The sequence below is a fragment of the Falco rusticolus genome, chromosome 12 (assembly GCF_015220075.1).
Source record: "Falco rusticolus isolate bFalRus1 chromosome 12, bFalRus1.pri, whole genome shotgun sequence".
NCBI lineage: Eukaryota > Metazoa > Chordata > Aves > Falconiformes > Falconidae > Falco > Falco rusticolus.
Window position 1 is genome coordinate 15,662,464 of NC_051198.1, and position 19,067 is coordinate 15,681,530.

The following is a 19,067-nucleotide window of genomic DNA, read 5'->3' on the forward strand; positions in this document are numbered from 1 at the left end:
ACACACTAACATTTAGCACTCCTCATCCTGGGAGCGAGCAGGATGCCTGAGGGTGCTCAGTGAGCATGTACGCCAGTGCCTTCCTCTGCCAGCACCAGCCAAACTAGCAGACACCATGTCGTATGTCCCACAGCTTAAGAGAGCGCACAGGAACATTGTGACAAGGGATCAGCTGACAGGCACTTAGGCCTTGCCTTACTGAAGTTTCTGAGTGCGTCCGAGCCCCTGTAAATGTCAGGCTTTCTCTCACCCCCTCGAGGGGAAAAAAATCATGAGGCACTGTGGTCCCTTGTCACTCAACCTGTCATTACAGGATTGGACCTTCTATATGAGATCTATCTGGTCAGAGGCTCCTAAGGCTCAAAACCTCCAGCCCATGCATCTACCTCCATAACACCACTAAAGTGTAGGAGATACACTTTACCTTGTCAAGGTAAAGTGTATGACTAGGATAGTTAGGATGGGGTTTTTTTCAGTGATGTGGCCCACTGGTTCCTGCAGAAAGACAGGATGGCACATCCTGTTAGATTTTTACTGCATTAAGGCAAGCAGCCAAGCATGCAAACCAGTGATGAGGTTTATTTGCAGTACAACAAAAAAAGAAAGTTCTTTTTTATCATGCTAATCCTTATCCATTTTATATCTTTGCTCAAGGACTGCTTGTAGTATATTGCAGATGAATCCTTCTCTGGGGAAGGGCTGATGAGAGCCCACCCTAAGCACACAAAAGACATAAGCTCCTCAAGTGCTCAGACCTGTAGAGAGAAAACAAACAGGACCATGACAGCTGAGGAGCCTGTGTGTATCTTTGGATTTCACTGAAGCAAAGACTCTCTGGGATATAGATTAAGTTCTCTTACTTGTTGTTCCAGCTGTCTCGAAGCGGAGATAACAGTCTTTCATAAACAGATTGAAAGGTCATTTGATTTCACTGTTGCTTTATTTGACTACCTCTATGTCCTCCACCAAAATATGATTGTGTGCCTTCTTCAGGGATACTCCTCAGTGATTACCAGTTACGACACATTAGGTGTACATGGAGCATTAGAGATCGCAGGGCAACATCTGTTCTTAATTATAGGGGCATAAATTTAATAATCCCACTGACTTCAGCAAAGACGCTAATGGTTTACAGAAATATAAATGAAACCAGGACTTGGCCTTTGCAGTCTAGACCTTACATTAAGGCAAACCTCTATCGTCTCCTGGAAATTAAGGATATTAGGAACAATGGAAGTATTGTTAAATCAGTAAGAAAGAGTGACATCTGTAAGTCACCAGCATGATACTCTTTTCCTTACAGTATACCCAGCCCTGGTGGATGTTAAAGGTTACCTGATCATTTACCAGCAGAATGTTCCCCCTCTCTCCCCAGAAAATCCCTTTTCATCAGAATTCAAACTTTTGATAGGGATAGTGAACATTATGTCATTCTGATTGTCACTTCAATTTTTAATTTATTTATCCCAGTACAATACAAGGGTAAAAATCTTCAAGGTTATAAGACACTGTTATTTTTGTTAGGCTAAAGCATTAATTGGTCTACAATTCATTTCAGCACTTTGGATTGTTTCTCACCAAGTTCTAACATGAACAGTCAGAAATGTTAAGTCTTCCCATGAAAAAAGTAGGGCGTTTCCCCTTCATTTTATAGGGAAAGTCTTTATCTAAATGTTGTTAACCTAAGGATTTTTCTTAGAAGTCAGAAAGTTAATTAGTTAGATTTATATTTTCACAAATTGCCCTTTTTACCAGAATTTATCCTGTTGTATTTGTAGATACTGTTGAAGTGGGATGGGGGGGGGGGGGGAGAAACATAAGCAACAGGAGATGGCATATTTGTCCAAATGAGAAGAAAATCAGTAGGAGAGAAGAAACATGAGACCTCTAACACCACTGAAGCCCCTAAGGCCAACAGACTAGTATAACCTGCCAGCAAGAAGATGAATAACAGAAGGAAGAAGAAAGACCACAAAGCTCCTGGCTCATGTTGTGTGACTTTCCCCTCAAAAGTCCACCTTTCCTCACCCAGCAAAGACATTACCTTAGCAAGACTCTCCTAATTTAAGCACTGGAGATACATGTGTAGGAGTAGGTGGCAGGAGCTCCTGTGCGGCTCTTGCAGACTTGAGAACATTGGGTCAACCACCGTTAAAGCCTCCCCAAGTGCACTCCCAGCAGAGCAGGAGGGCTCACAGCACGGCGTGAAGGGTAAGAGAGGAGTGAGTCAGCACTGCTATTCAGCTTAAGGCTGATGCAGGACAGCTGGATGCATCCCTCAAGGAGCTACAGGCCACACATTCCTGCTGTGCTTACAAAGGCAGGTATTAGCTGGAGAACTTCTATGCTGCAAGCTGTGAGCACTCAAGGGCATTTTTGAGGAATATACCCGGAGGGCTCAAATGCACCAAGGGCTGAGATGCTGCTCAGTCAGTCTCTAAAGCCTCTCATTCAGTTTCTAAAGAGCCTGAGGAACCGGTCCTCCAAGTTGAAGTTCAAATATAAAATCAATTTAGAATGAAAACTAGAGGTGTTATGCAACCTATGTGAATGGGAAAGGACTGGAGGTTGGTGTCGGGCTAAAGCCTTTCATTTGGGCACAAATAACATGAAGCATGGGAGGAAGCCAGGCCAAAAAATTTACCACTTTGCCGTATTTGCTTGAAAGTCACGGTACTGTTTTAAATGCTATTCATTGTGTTTTGTTTGAGGGGTAAATTTTAGGTATTTTATGATTCTTGCTCCTCTAAACCTGGCTAGGAAAAGTTACTGTCTTGGATTTTAGTTACAATTGTGATGTTCTTAAGTACTGAAAGCCCAGAACTCTTTTCTGGACTTTACGAAGAGTTAAAATCAATACAGGAAAGAAAAAAGTGTAAAGGAATTTTACTTGATACTGCTTAGCATCTCCTTCCTTTTTATTCAAACACAGAATGAAGAAAATACCATGACAAACCTTTTCTGAACCAGCTGAAGCTTTGTTTGGTGCAAGCTAGGGAAGAGATTTGGATCATTCCTTATTATTTCTGTGACTTGTTGTATTTATCCCTCTATCTAAATGCTCCTCGTCACCTGAGCACTTAATATTTGAGGATCTATTCTGAGTCCTTGTTGCAGATCAGCAATAACAGAGAGTTTATCTATGCTACAGGTTTGTTTACAGGTGGTTTTTATTACCATTGCTGCTTGGTATCTTGTAATGCCCAAAACCAAAGATAATCTATTATGTTCATTCTAAGTAAAAAAATGGTATATGCAGGGACTGCGGAGACGGATAATTATAGAAAGAGCACCATCTATTGTCAGGTAAAAAATATTAATGCTGTTTATAGGCATATAGCTTCAATGATGTGGAGACAGCTGTGGGATCTGGACCTAGTGAAAAGCCCATGAAAAGTACTCTGAATGCTTTTGGCCCCAAGATGAAGTGAGTGGTCTGCATGATATGAATGTCTCATGTTATGGCCCCTAAAAAGTGAGGCACTGTAGCTCACATAGGGTTGGGAGGCTTTCATGCCAGTTCCTTTACAGGAGCCTGTTGGAAAAAGTGGGTCATGAATGAAAATGGAGTGACAGCTTGGTGAATGAGGGCAGTTGTGGTGTTTAATGGGATACTGGGATAGCATGGAGGGGGGGAAATGAGGCGTGAGAAGCCCCAGCTGGATGCAGGCAGCACTCAGCTCCGGGGCAAGGTGCCATGTGGCTCTCCATTGGACTCAGCAGCTCAGGAGCAGCCTTGATCTGCCATGGACAGGGTAGTGCCAGGCAGCCAAGGCCAGAGCTGCCTCTCTGTGCCATCCTCCATCACTTGGTGCAGACAAGCTCAGACCTACTCTCACTCTGCCTCTCAGCAGATGCTGATAAGCTCCCAGACAGATCTGGGGTTTTGCCACATTTAAATGTGCAGACGGGAAGAAAGGAAGGAGATAATTCCTCTGTGGTTGTTTGGAAAGACTGACTCATTCCAGGCAACACAAGTTGTTATGCCAAGCACTTCATAAATCATTTATTCAGCTCTCTGAATTTTCAGTAGACAAACTTATTATTGGCTTAATGTCTTAATAAAAAGGAAGGGCAATGACTCTCCAGACCAGCTTGTATGCCCTTTTCTGCTGCAAACAGAAAGGAGAGGAGGTGCCAAAGGACACCAACAGAAATTAATAACTTCTTTCCGTGTCCTTCATAAGCTTTCCCATGTAACTGATACTGCCTGAAGCCTTTACACACACACACACACACACACACACACACACACACACACAAAAGAAATAAAAATAATCTAAAAAGCATGTAAGGTTGCAGGGACACCTCAATCCATCAGAAAGAGCATCTCATCACCTGCATGCAAGCTATTGACTCAGCTGCACTACATGCACTACATGTGCACTTGTGTCCCTTGGAAGAGCACTTATCAATAGGCATAAAGTCAGAAACACAGGGGCTGAAATATGGCAATATTTTTGTCCTCCTACCTGGAGGCTTGTGCATGGAGATTGGAGTGGGGAATAAAGCAAAAGACAGATATTGGTGAAAACCACCAGTGAGAAGTCATCTGTTTATAGCAGGGGTGAAGAAAAGCAGATCTTGTGTGGGCCAGGCAGCCAAGGGACCCCTAAAACCTACCAACTGCTTTGCAGGTAGACAAGCACCAGATGGGTATGAGCACGGGACAGATGAGGGATGTGGAGAGGAGGGAAAGCAGGCAATTCTCTGCAGAAGCTACAGGTTTGCTTGCCTGATTCTTTGAGGAACTAAAGCCCCTCTGATCCCTGCAGTGACTAACTGTGAAGGAGGCTGTGCTGGGTTACTGATGCAGGGGAAAGGTGAAAAGCACGTTGCCATGGGCACAGGGGAACTGACCGTTTTGTCCTGATACCCCAAACTACAATTTTCTGTTTTATAGTAACTGGAATCAGAGCTAGGAGCTTGCTACTGACATGCAGAAGATACACCCAGGAATAAAACCACCAAAAGCAACAGCATGGAAACTCACTTTTCTTGGCTGCCTGGCTAGTTTTGCCTGGCCATGCAGTGGGTCCTTGCTGACCTCTTTTCGCGCTGCTGCTTGAGGCTCCCTGCCAGCAAAGGATGGGGCCAGCCAAGTGCAACACATGAAAGTCAGTGCAGCATTTGTTTCTTTTCCAGGTCTTTCACGTTCAACGTTATTAATTGACTCAAAGGTCAAACCACTGTTTGTATGGTCAGGCATGGGAGAAGAGAGAGAACTATTCCACCTGATGATTACTACACTTCCCACAAGGGATATTATTATTATTATTATTGTTGTTGTTATCAGTTTAATTGACCTTGCACTGGTGAAAAGAACAGTGGAGATGGTGTTTCACATATACACCTTCCTTGAAAGAAGCTGAGGACTAGAAGTCCATTTGAATACAAATCCATCTACAATACATCCATCCACAGTACCTCATGCCTGTCTCTTCAGAGCCCACACCTCAGAAGATTTATGCAGCTTCAGTAACTGCACTCAGAGACTCTTTTTTCCCCCTCAGTGGTACTGGTTTTGGAGGAAAGAAATACATGATTGCAAATAAAGACAAGGCAAGGCAAGAGTGAAAATACATGTGCTTTGGCTTCAGTATCTAAACCAGGTCAAGTACAAGAACCAAGCGAACTGCCATTATAAGCTGTGAAAAGTGATTGTTTTAACCACTATATCAGTGTACATAATCCAAAGAAGGATACTGCAGTGGAAAGTTTGGTTTATTATTTGTAAGTATGAAGGCTGCATGAAGTCAGATCTTGTATTTCCCTTGAAACATACTGAACCTGAGATAGAGTAGGATTAATCTACTTCATCTGCTCTGTAACCTAGTGCAACTTCTTTCTCTTTCACTCTCACCATCTTTCCTCCTTGATTACACAGTCTTTACAGCCTTTTTCATCAGTAGATAGCAAAGTGCTCAACAGTGATGAAGGGTGTCATAGTCTGTATTTATTGATAAGTGAACTAAGACAGAGAAAATTGCTGAAACCACCCAGCAGCAGAGCTGGGAGTCATGCCCAGCCCTCCAGTCCCTTCTTGGAACCCCTCATCTACATCAGCTAATACAAAACATTGTAAAGCAGTACAATGAAAATACTCAGTCTCTCATTTCCTACCTATTGTATATTTCACCAGCAATTGTATTATACAAACCTGATAAAGGGAACAGTAAATACTAATACCAAACTCTACAATGGGAAGAAAGGGAAAAACTAAGAGTAAGGTGCAACTCAACCAGAAATAACCTAAGAATTCATAAATACTGGAAGTAGTACAGAGAAGTCAAAAATTTCTCCCCGTCAAGCAGAGCAAGCTCCAGTCATATAATATTCATTTTGTTATCTGAGATTTGTAAGAAAACTTTTTTTAAGCCTCAAGCACGTGTGATAAAATAAGGGTGAATTTTCAGAGCTGATTATTTGTTTAGCTACTTATTTTTCTAGACAACACTAAATAAAGCTTTCTTTCTGGTGGAACTTCAGGCTGGAGTGTCGGGCTTCAGGGGAAATCATAGAGAAATGGGAAAATGACAGCTGAATTCTCAGACTTATGCAGTGCCAAGTGCAGCAGTTCTGGTTTCGTGGTTGGCTTGACTGCTATGGAAGGAAATGCTAAGTAGGTGAGCTCAAGTTTTTAAATGAAAAGAGCTAAGGAAGCCATGGCTGAAAAGGGAAAATGAGCCCCACCTTTAATATCTGCATTCATCTCAGCAGCAACATGCTTCCTAAACACCTATCCTGTGAGCTTCTAAGTGATATCTATCTTTGATACAAACAACAGTGAAAGTCCTTCCCAGATGACATCCATCTGGTGACTAACCAGATGTGTATTGAATGTACATCATGTTCAGCCTCATGAGAATTTTTAATCTTTAAAAGTAGCGCAATGAGATGGAAACCAAAAAGTTTTACTTCCACATCACCTTTTTTCCATTTAAAAACAACAAAAAAGCCACACATAAAAAATATTTGAAATACAAGAAACAAACCTATTTTCCAAAAGGATAGCTAGTCCCACATAGAGTTTAATTTTTGATAAATCAGTATCTCCAGATGAAAAATACTTCAAAGCTTCCTGGATGTTCCACTTACTGACCTGAGCCCCAGTGGTGCCGCACAAAAGCTGCCACCACAAATAGCTCCATCAGTGCAGCTGGGCGGCTCTTCTCAATGACGCCGAGAAGTCAGGGGGTCTGGGCTGTTCCCTAGCTGCCAGAGGTGTGGCAAAAGGCAGGGAAAGACAAAGCTGTTACAGAGAAATACAGATGCGAGAAGGCTGCACTACACCAGTCCTCAGAAGACCTGTACTCACCTGCTGGTACTCCCCAAAATTTTCCTGATAGTTTGAGGAAGCAAATCAGTATGTTCAGATGTTTTTCTGTAAAGGAGTGTCTTAAGACTTCTCTTTCTCCCAGTGTTCGTTATTAGGAGAATAATCTCATCCAGGCAGGACTGCCTCTCACCAGCTACCTGCTAGAGAGCGGGCACACAGCTGGGAAGGTCCCGACCTCACTAGCTCGTTACTGCAGCACAAACAATAAAGACCAAGAGCACGGTGGGCTTCTTTTCCCAGGGCTGCCAACTCAGAGCCATTTGCCAGCACTGACTTTGTCTAAAAGGAGGAATACCAAGGCAACGATGACATGAGCCATCAGACCCCCCAGGAAGCGCAGGTGAGCACAGACCAGACCCCAGCAGGGAAGCCGGGTAGTGACAAGTCTGCCAGGGAAATGTGGCCAGCAGTGGGCTTGGCTGGTGTGAAACGTGAGTGTGCGTGACACCCCAGCAGACCAGAGAGACTGTGCCTTTCCAGAGGCAGGTGGCCCTGTCCCCATCCTCTGAGTGACCACAGAAAAGCTCACCCCCTCTCTAAAGCCACAGGGCCATGTGCCTTCCCCTGTTGTGAGGCACAATACGACGTGGTACGAGCCAAGTGACTTGAGAAAGAGGAGGGGCTTGGTCTTCTGAACTTGGAAGAGATTGCTTCCAGTGTCTAGATGTAGTGGAGCTCCTTCAGCGCTGGAGGGTCTCTGTCAGGTAGAGCTTCTGCTAGCAAAGTTGCCCTGTGCTCAGGTAGGCAAAATGCAGTCATCCCCTTCTGAAGGTCCAACAGCTTTCCAACAGCTCTGCAGCCTGGAGTGAGGAGTCATCTAATCGGGGGCAATATCTTCTTAACCTACTTCAGTTCATCCCTCTTTAGCAAGGAAGTTTCTGGGCCTGTTCTTCCTGCAAGCGTCTTAGCAATTTTGCTGTTCATGGACATAAGAAATCACCCCCCTCCATGTGCAGAGGGAGGTGTGACCCATTACATTTGACATCCTGACCAGGAAGGAAAGTGGACAGAAGAGATATTTCACTAATTTCCAATTCTTCTGTGTTTCCTGTGGTTATCTGGTGCCCAGCACACTCAATGGCCGCTGGTAGGAGCAAAGTGTCATGTTTGCAGTCTTGCAGTCTTTCCTAAAGCAGGGCATCATGCAGCACAGCAGTCACCAGGCTTGGACCACCTCTGGCAGGGAACGTGGCAGCCATCTCAGTAGCAGTAGCAATAGAGGCAAATGTTTTAGGAGGGTAATAACTCTAGCACCCTTGTGTCTGCATGCTTCTCTGACCTACCCCATTAGTTCTCTGTGGGATATCTTTAAACATAAATGTGTTTTCACAGTGGAGCCAGCTATTCAGGAGGAACAGCACCAAGCTTGCAGAAAGGAGAGAAATCTCAGAAACAAAATCAAGTCAAGCTGATAGTTATTCTCGAACCAGAGGCATTTTCTGCTGCTGCTGACTTGTTGAACTAGGAGGTAAGGAAGCCAAGTTCACCATCTGTAAAAAGAAGATGCAATTTCCCAGTCAGTCAAAACAACTGCAGCCAATGCTCTTTGAGACCACGAGCAGAGCATCAGTGAGACCTGCTTGCCATGTGCTCCTTGAATTCCTGCCCTACCCTCCTGAAAAAAGCTTCCCAGTCTTTCAGAACTTCACCATAGGTAAATTAAGGAGAAAATCTTAGTGATAAAGGTTTTACCTATGGACTAATGCCCTGCTCCCATAAGCTGGAGTCCAGTAGGGAACATTTTGGAGTAGAAAAGGTATTACCCTTCTCTTTGCTTTTTCTGCTTTCTTTTTTCTTTTTCTTGAAACTTATCTCTCATTTTGAAGCCTAGTGGGGGTATAGAAGATGGGAGGGGAAAAGAAAGAGAGGGAGCTGCAACTAAGCTGAAAATGAATGGAAGGTTATGGACAAGGTGATGAGAATAAATCATATGTCCAGGACTGGTAGAATTACAACATCTCTGCACGTCTTCAGGTCTTAAGGGACTGCATGTTTTCTGAAGGAATTCTAAAGAGAGATTGGAGGCTCAATTGGGGGCGGCGCGGAATGAGAGCTTTGCAGTTTGAGGGCTTGAGCGTGCATGACCATGTGCATCTGGCATGAAAATAATTGAGTCTTTCTTCCTCTGAAAAAGACGAAGAGGGGAGCAGCCCAGGCCATGCCTTTGGGGAAATCAGCATATGCACAGAGCAGCAACTGTGGTATCTTGGGCATCTGCTGTTTCCAGCAGGGAACCAGCTTACTCCTTTGGAGCTGCCCGGTAATTTTCTTTTTCAGACCAAAGCCTTCTGAGAGGAGGAGGATTTGGCAGGGCAAAAGAGCACTCTACAAAGATTTGTTTTCTCAAAACTTGGATCTGACACTCACCCACCATCTAATGCGTTCAAATATTTCTCTCACCTCCCATAAGCAATACACACATAATACTTTTGCTACCTCTTTTCCCAGTATTACTGTTTATATGAGGATTGTAAGGCTCTTTACAAATAAAGGCTCACACTGCCATGGGGAAAGGCTAGAATCCAGGACAGAAGCTGTTCTTTCAAGGGCATACAGCTTTAGTGCATCAAGATCAAAACTAGATACCAAATTTCAGGTTCTCTAAGCCTGCTCCAGCACATCATTGTTTGTGCAACCTGCAGCTGCAGCCTACTTTGAATCAGAAATAGGCGAACACCAAACACCCTCTGGCAAACATTTTGAAATCCTGTTCATGATGAAGTGGTTTGAACTGGCCTGGATTTAATAGTCTCTCCAGCATTTTCACAGGTTTAGATTTTATTTCCAAAGATTATCATGGCACAAAAATAAATAAATAAATAAAATGGTTTCCTTTCTATGGGAGAACAGAATTTTTCTTATGCACTTAAAGGAGATTGGCATAGTGATCCCAAACCTGCAGGACCAAAGGTCTCAGAACCAGTTGTTCTAGAAACTTTTTGAAAACTTGTTCAAGAAACTTCTTGAAAATAACTATGCAAGCAATCCTGTGCTCTTTGTCACATAGGCATGGTTTCAAGAGCTGCAAAAAGTAACCAACAGCCCAATGATCTGGGCTGATCCCACTCCTAGTTTCAAGACAACTTCCCAGAATGCTAATGTTGTCAGCAAGGCAAACAGTCTAAAAACTCACCTTCCTCTTGTCAAAGATGCTTTGTTCTCTGCCTGCCACCCAAAAACTATATAACTCCTCCAGCTTCCTATGTGTCTGGAAGAATGTTCAGGTTACTCCTGTACTCACCCCAGGCTCTGCTTGGAACTTCATCCTTCAAGGAACAGGGATGGAGACCCATCATGGCCACAGCTCCTTGCTGCTGTCAGGCTCCTACAGCTAGATGGGGATTTAAATGATTTTAGTAGTGTTCTGTTTTTTTAAGGTGCCTTGGATATGGATAGTTTGGAATGAAGTTGTTACTAGTTTTCTCTTCCATCCTACCTTTTATTTTGTCCTTAACAGACATTAAAAAGCCTTCCAGTGAGAAACTCTATATACCTGTAGATGCCTGAGTTTCCAGCACACACCCAACAACTTTCATCTGGACCTGCACTCCAGCAAGGAGAAATATCCACCCATGTATTATTTGCCAGGTTAGGCAGCCCTAGTTTTAGGTTGGCGATTTCCACCTGTCTCTGAAAACATATGCCAGGCATAGAGGCACAGGAGAGAGGCTGTGAGACACCCCCAGCACACGCACCCCTGTAGGAAAAGAAGCTCAGCTGACTTCTCTAGGGTTTCTTGAACCTCTCTGTGTCTCGGTGTGTGCAGTGGGGGTCATCTGGGGAGTACCCTGCATTTGTCCATGAAGGAGTGAGAAACAGCTTCAGTCTGTAACCTGAACCCTACAGGAGTGGTTTCCGTTGTGATATACGGTATTTAACCAGACCCCATCAGCAGGGACCCTGCTGGAGCATGATGCTGAGTCTCAGCTGAACTCCCACTCCATGCCCCAAGGAACAGCCCTTAGTTGCTGCTGCTCTCTGTGTCTCAGTGTCTGTTTTTACCATAAAATTTGTTATGGTTAAGGTTTTTCTCTTTGCCTAGAAGTCCTGGAAACTGCTGCTTCTTTAGAACAAACAGAAATGTGTGGAATGGAGCCAGGTTTTGGTGAAAAACTTTCTCACCCCAGATGTCAAAGTAAGGAGAAGAAAATCCATTGGTAAAGTGACAAACAGGAAAACAGGGAAGTGGGATTCTTTGGAGCAGTGAGAAACTCGCAGCATTGCTCAAACTTAGGAGTAAGCCCCCATAGAGGAATTATGCTCCCTGTTGCTGGAAGGGCTCCCAAACCTACACAAAATGCCTGCTGTCCTACAGGGAGTACCAACACAGCTGGGGAGCTCAGGATTGCATCACCAGGGCAAGTGGGTAGAAGCAGCTCTGAGGCCTCCAACCCACTCTCAAAGAACCCACATTTGTTTTCAGCCTGCACTGAGGCATGCCTCTGTTTTCACCAACCTGAACCGACCTGACCTCTTAGACTTGTAGCTTTATGTCACAAGCCCCTTTCTGAGCAGTGGCTGGAAATCACCTTTCTTTCTATAATCATACAAGCCCTGCAGAGCCGTGCCGGGACAGGGAAGTTTAACCAAGTCATGCAGAAGCAAAACAGCTTGCACCGGAGGGGCAGAGAGCTCTGTCCCAGAACACCCTGACATCTGATGGCTCAAGCATTTTTTTACTGTCTTGGAGAGAGGAATTCAGTTCCTTCCTCTGCCTGGGGAAGTTTGTGTTTGTTCCCTGCCTCCAGCAGGACTGCTCTGATGACCAGCCCAGAGCAAGCTACAGGGACCTAAGGATTCCCAATTGCTAACCAAGCAGTGGCTTTGTTCATACCCTCTGATGAACCCAGCTGGCATCAGCTTGCAGGAACAAACCTTCCTCCATGCAGAAGCAATTCCTTTACTGAGAAATTATCTCACCTTCTCTTTAGCATACACATTGAATTTCATGTACTGGTATTAAAAAATGTTTCACTCTCAATCCATACCTGGAAATACAGCCCTAGCTGCTAATCTATGTCCCTACTGTCATTGCAGTGAAGTAGGTATAACTCTCTGCTGGTGCAAAATTGCAACTGCAGCGCCAGGGGGGCCCAAATTGAATCAACTGTCTATATTTTGTCTTCCCTTTTACTTTATAGAAAAACAGGATTTAATGCTCTACTGCACAAATCAGGCTCTTCAGGTCTGCAAAGCTCTCCAAAACAGAAATTAATGATAACACTTTTCATCTTTAGATATCAAAGTGCTCTGTGCAGGTGGGCGATTACATCGTTTCCTCCACTTTAGCAATGGAGTAACTCTTAAATGTATGTCTCTCTGATCTGTTGAAGACCAGATACCAGGTAAATGGCAGAAGAGCTAAATCTCCTAATTCCTAGTCTGTGCTCTGCTGACTGACACTGTAAAAGCTGGGGGTGGGAGGCTAGAGAAGGGAGGAAGAGGTGAGGAGAGCCGAGACTACACCTCAGGCATTTAAATCAGTCTCCAAGCATTCAGGAAAATATACTCTGCCAGTGTGCCCACAAGCACTAAATGGCAGCTGAGTGCTTTCAGAGAGCCTGAAAAACATGGGCACAGCATCATTTATTGGCAATTAAAACCAGAAATGCAGTGTGCAAGTGAACTGCTTGCCACTTTGTAATCGAATAGCACTTTTTATCAGTTCTATGACCAAGAACACATGAATTTTTTAATAATTGCTCCATTCATGTCCTCACCACTGCATATCAAACTCGACCCATTTAAAAATCATTAATTAATCATTTATTACTGATTACACTTCACAATGGCATCCCAGATTGCTCCTCTGGTGGTGGTAGTAAACACATCATGGCAGTCCCTTGCTTCACATTCAAGAGGCCAGCACATCAGCTGTCTCTAGCAGCTCATTACTCACCCAGAAGTGCTCCTGTGCCTCTTTATTATGGCAGCAACTCTAGAGCTCAGGGTAACATAAGCTCATCCATGGTAAAACTCCTTTCCTTAGGATGTATAATTTGGCTGTGAAACCCTCAGCCAAGGCTGGAGGAGGTGATCAGGCAAGGCTGCTCGAAACCTGCTCCAGCACCAGACAAAAGTGTGATCTCTTCCAGGACTGGAGAAGCAGTCTTTCCTCTCTGACCTTCCCTGGAGACACATGGAGCAGTGAATGCCCCACTCATGCTAAAGGTTTGTTCTAAAAGCCATTTTGTTTCAAAATTTCCTGGACAGTTTTGAACCACTAATTAAAGCCGTTCCACCTCAGTCACAAATGGTCTGTTCTACCAATATGGGTCCATTTCTGGTCTAGAAATTGCTTTTCAAGCCATCTGAAATAGCTTCCTGAGCCTGCCTCCGTCGCGACGGAGGGAAGACACAGTCACTCAATATGAGTGATCAGCAGACTTCATTTATTGTGCCTTACAGTCATCTTTTATACCTTGTTATAATTAGCTCATACATACTACAAAAGTTAAGCTCATTATTGGTTAGTTGCCTAAATATCAAGCCCGCCCCTAGTTTCTCTTCTGTAGTTATCTGTTCCACCTGCAACATTCTTTTCCCACCACAATCTTCCTGTTACTGTGTAACAAGAACAGCCAAGGATAGTGTATTTTTGCTTTACTTCAGATAAGCTGAGAGCGATGTGCATTTTTGTCCAACCAGCTGGACTACGTCTATGTGAACTTTTTCAGCTAGCCAGTTATCCACATGCCTCTTCCACTAACTCTTCAGATCTCCTCTGAAAACTTCTTTTCCCCTGTATTTTATGCTCCAGCATTGTTCCCCTCTTGCTCTGTTCTAGTCTTTGTGAATTATTCACCATCCAACATCCTTCACACCACCATTTCCTGTAATTTATAGTGTCTACTATGTTGTATTATTTAACACTGAAAAGCATTTCAGGATCCAGCTTGAGATGTATCAGGAAAGATGTAATGAATTGTGTTGTGTTGTTTAAAACTCTAGCCAATAAAAAGGAAAACTATTAATAGCTTAATGGTTGTTGTCTTGCTAACGTCTCAGTCTTTTGTGTTCACAGCAAGCTTGTCACGTTTATTCCACTGCAAAGAGGGCAGGAGCTTTTAGACTTGTTTGCCTCCTCTCATGGAAATTGCTTTTTTCTTTTCAGCTAACACCACATGCTTGTTAATGGAGTATTAATAATAGCCATGTGAGAAGCTTCTTCCGTCAGACAGTGAAGTCCACTAAATAATTTCTAACAAAGTCTTAATTGTAAATCATAAGTGCAGAAGGGAAGGCCACAGCTGCTGGCAGTTTATTCAGCTTTCATCATAATGTCATATCAGACTAAATTATTGAAGATGACTGGCAATTTACATATCTCCTCTCTAAGTCAAATAAGCTAGAGCTCCCTTCACTGAGTCACACCTCACTGCGTTTATAAATCTAGACTAACAATCCAACTTGTTTGCATACTATAGAGTGAGATGTGTGTAAAATAGTTTTATTTGGCAGGTATGGAAGAACAGAAGTCTGTTCCAGGCGGAAAGCATAAAGACTAGGTCAGCACATCTTGCCTGGTGAAGGACAGGTTGTCCACAGCCTCTTAACCCTTTTGATTTCCATGACCATATGACTGACAGCATAGGAATTTGCCCAACGTTGCGTGATTAATTGTGTTGGGTTATTCTGTCCTTACACCAGAGGAAGACAGAAGGTAATTAAGTTCATTATTTTCTAGTGAAAGGAGAAGACTAGTTATAAATCCAGACTAGTTTCTATATTGAGTAACAACCTACATTTCTGTTAATTGTACTATGAAGTTCGCACTGGTTATGTTTTAAATACACAACGTTCAAACACGTTCTGGAGCTAGATCAGGTATCCTCTGTGCTATGGCTATGAAAGTTGAGTGTCACTGACTTCTGTTTTATATTCACATTCCAAAATGATTCATTTAAAACCAGGATAAAAACATATGTATTATTCAGGAGTGAGTAATAGCTTTCACCAGATATAGTGACGGCTGGATAGGATACATGGATTTTTTTTACATGCCACGTAAACATTTGATACAACTCCAGGTCTTCAGTAAAAAACTTTATCCAGAGGAGAGTAACAGACTTTCAAACCCAACTTCTTAATGAAGATATCTATACGCAGAACCTACATCCCTACTTAGGCATCCACATTAAGTGGTTTCATTTTTTAGAAAAGCAGGTCACACCGGGCCTGATTTTGTCTCATAGCTTCTGAAATCAGACTGCTTCTGACATGCCTTGAAAAGATGTTTTATGGTTTTATTCAGCTATTCACTGCTTTCATTGGAAGCAGTTCACATCAATATTTTTAAATAACTTGCTCTTAAAGTACAAACCTAACCAACCTATTCTGAAAACCTCACCCTTTTTATATGACTTTTTATGGGGAACATGAGCTCAGTTTTTAGTCTCTCTGCAACAGTAATATTCATCCCACTGGGAAGTTGTGATCTTTAACTCCTTAATAATATTATGCATCTGGTTTTGCATATTGTGAACTACAGTGAATTCCTTTTCATTCCCTTGCTAATATGTCAGCCTTGTTTTCACTACCCCAATCGTGTGTCAGCTTGGTTAGCTAAGTTCAGTTAACTTATGAAAGACTACTCATTATGATAAGAGCACACCACCTAATATTTGCCTTACCTTGATGCTACTCTTATTTCTCTTGCTAAAGCCAAAGGGCATAAAGTGTAATTAACTGATCAGTATTCTCTCCAGGCTGAATCTTGTAAAAAAATATTGTAAATCTATTAAAATGTCTTAATTGTATTAAACCAGGGTTAGGAATGGGAAAAGAAATTACAAGAAAACAATATAAATCACTGCTTTCCAGATGGACCTCAGAGTTCACCTTCATATAGAATATCATACCTGAACCCTACCTTCGAAAAAGTGAGACAAATGGACAGAAGAATAAAGCGGATAGGAAAAAAAACAACTAAAGTCCAGCACTCAATTACACTAGCAATAACGTGCATTAGAAAACTGATAATTTCTTACTGTTAAAGCTTTCCTTACCAGATTATAAGAACTGGGGACAGATTAACCCAGCGTTATCCCCGGTAGAGCAGTAAGTAAGGAAATTACAAGATAATGAAATTCACAGCTAAAAGTAAACAACACAAACCCAGGTAGGTACACTGTCTGCAGTATTTGTCTATGGGACTGCAGGATATTATTGATTACATAGTACTAGGCTGGGAAAATGAAATGAGGCAGCAAATTGCAGAATCTGTTGGTAGCTACCCCAAGCAGTCCGAGCCCTCTTACCGAAAGGCATCCCAGTAGGAGATTTTCCCTATGTAGTTTCTTGTCTCTGTAAAGCTGGTAGTTCTCCAGATTTATAATGCAAAATTCTCAGACAAATGCTTGATGGAAAAGTGCCAGGGCATAATGGTTTATGCAGCCATATGTCTGGCCAGTTGGTTTGTGGTTGATTAAAACCTGACAGTTTGTCCATTTTTCCTAACTAAATAGGCCAGTCTAATAAAAGCTATTACTCATCTTACCATCCTGGCCTTTCTTGTACCTGAACACCATCCCTTACTGTCTCTGAAGCATGTTACTGTCCCTTCCACTGCGATGCATGCCTTGGATGAACTGGGACACATCCTGGCTGCTGCTAAGGATTTTGAAGCAGCATACCAGGACTGCCGGAGCTGTTGTGCTTTTCCCAGCCTGTAACTACCTCCTTGCCTTCCTGATGTGCTCCAGAGAACAGGGGCACAGGGAAACTTTGTTGTTGTGCGTTTGATGTGGTAGAGAGGGATTGGGGAGTTTCTTCTCTATCAGAATAAGAGTCCTTCTCCAGTGGCCCTCTCTGCCTTAGAAACCACCCCAATCCCCATGTCCTCTATAGAAAACATAAATCCTGGAGATTTCTAGAAAAGCAAAGGCTTGGATAAACCATCATATGTTCTGAGACAAACTTATCCAATTCCTTCACAGGCAGCACACAGTTTTTATTAGCTCAAGCATAAATGTAAATGTCACTCAGGTTATAAAGCAGAATCATAAACATTGAGAAGCAATAGTGGTTAAACCTCTACAACTGTGCTTATGCCATGCCTGTGAAGTCAGGGAATAAAAAAATGCTTTTCACCAGAAATTTTGCTCATACAAAGTTTCAACATAAGGCTGGGAAGATGCTCAGTCTGTAGTAAATGAAGTCTGTTGGTTCCTGTTCTGAAAGGCATTAAGGGAGGGGGCAAAGAAAGGCTCCTGACATGTTGCTGTAAATCTTCTAAGCAGCTCCAAATACAAGCAATTGTGAAGAGAAACCAGAGACAGTGAATGCATCTCAACTGTTATACATACCGAGAAATGTTGGGAATCAGCTATTCAATCTACTTCAAGTTATGACACTCAAAGTGAAGTGATACTTTAGTCCACAGAGAATCACCACTTTATGATATTGTGCAAATAATATTAGCAAAAATATGTGCCATTTTATGATGACAACCCTTAGTGTAGAGTTGCTTATATCAACAATTTTCTTGTATATGTCCATCTGTCATTTTACATTGTCTTCATCTCTATACCTGAAATGAGCCTAGAAATCAGTACAAGTAGTAAGGTATTTCATGATGCATGAGATTCGAGCAACCCAAATTGCAAAAAAAAATCCACAGTGCTGTCTTAGATTCTCCAACCCAGCAGCAGAAGGACAAAAATGAAGGAAATGCCAACATAACAGCACCTAGGCTGCTTCCTGGGTGAAAAGGAAAGAGCACTGATATGGTTAAAAAGGAATTATATTGCAGCTGTTCAGACCAACAAAATTATCATGACAAGAAGAAATGGCACTTCCACTGGGAGCTCACTGGGGGCTGGCAGGTTTTCAAAAAGGTATCTAGTTTAAGGCCAAATGTTACTAGCTGTCTTTAGAGAAGTATTATGGGTGGAGGAGATGTCAAGAAAACTGAAGGACTTTGCAACCTACATCCAGGGGAGAGCTTACGCGCTGTGCAGAGAGCACTCTGATGCAACCTGGGGTAATGCACGCTTATTCAGCTGGTGTCGGTGAAAGGTGTCAGCAAAGATTTCAGCCCATGGACCCAGCTAAATGGTCACTGCACCAACACACCCAGAGCAGGCAGACAGATTCAGCTGCACCTTATCTGTATAAAGTCCTCAATGACATGCAGCAAAGGCATTTCATAAAGGAAGAATTGCTTCTTAACACCTGAAGTATCTAACATGTTTTATCACAATTATGCCAAAGATTTCTAAAATAATGCTGGTTCTTGACAATATAGGTTGTTTTCTGCAAAAATCTGGATACCAGGGAGTTAAGTAGACAGTATTTAACCAGCAGCAACAAGCTATTTAGTCTATTTTTATGAAAACATAGCATTACATGCTATTTCTAGGTAATGTGAAAAGTCCTTGACAAGCTGTATGAAGTAGAAAAGAGCACAGCAACGTATTAATTTTAAAAATGGTGGTGGAAAACAAGTTGCTAGAAGCTGGTAATGCAGTCTGCTTTTCCTTTCAGTGAGACACTTGAAGAGACACCTGTTCCTCTTCTGCACTGAGGGAGCAGCCTGCAGAAGTGAAACCTTAATCTTCCCCAGCCAGCACACTTCACTGTTCCCGCTCCCTGAAATAAGAAAGCCTTTTTCTCCTCCTGAAAAAACAGTAGCCTTGGACTGAGTGTGATGAGAAGCAACACTTATGTGCCTTACTGCATTTCTTTAATTAAGTTCCTTCTCTCCTCCATGAAGAGAGAGAGGAAA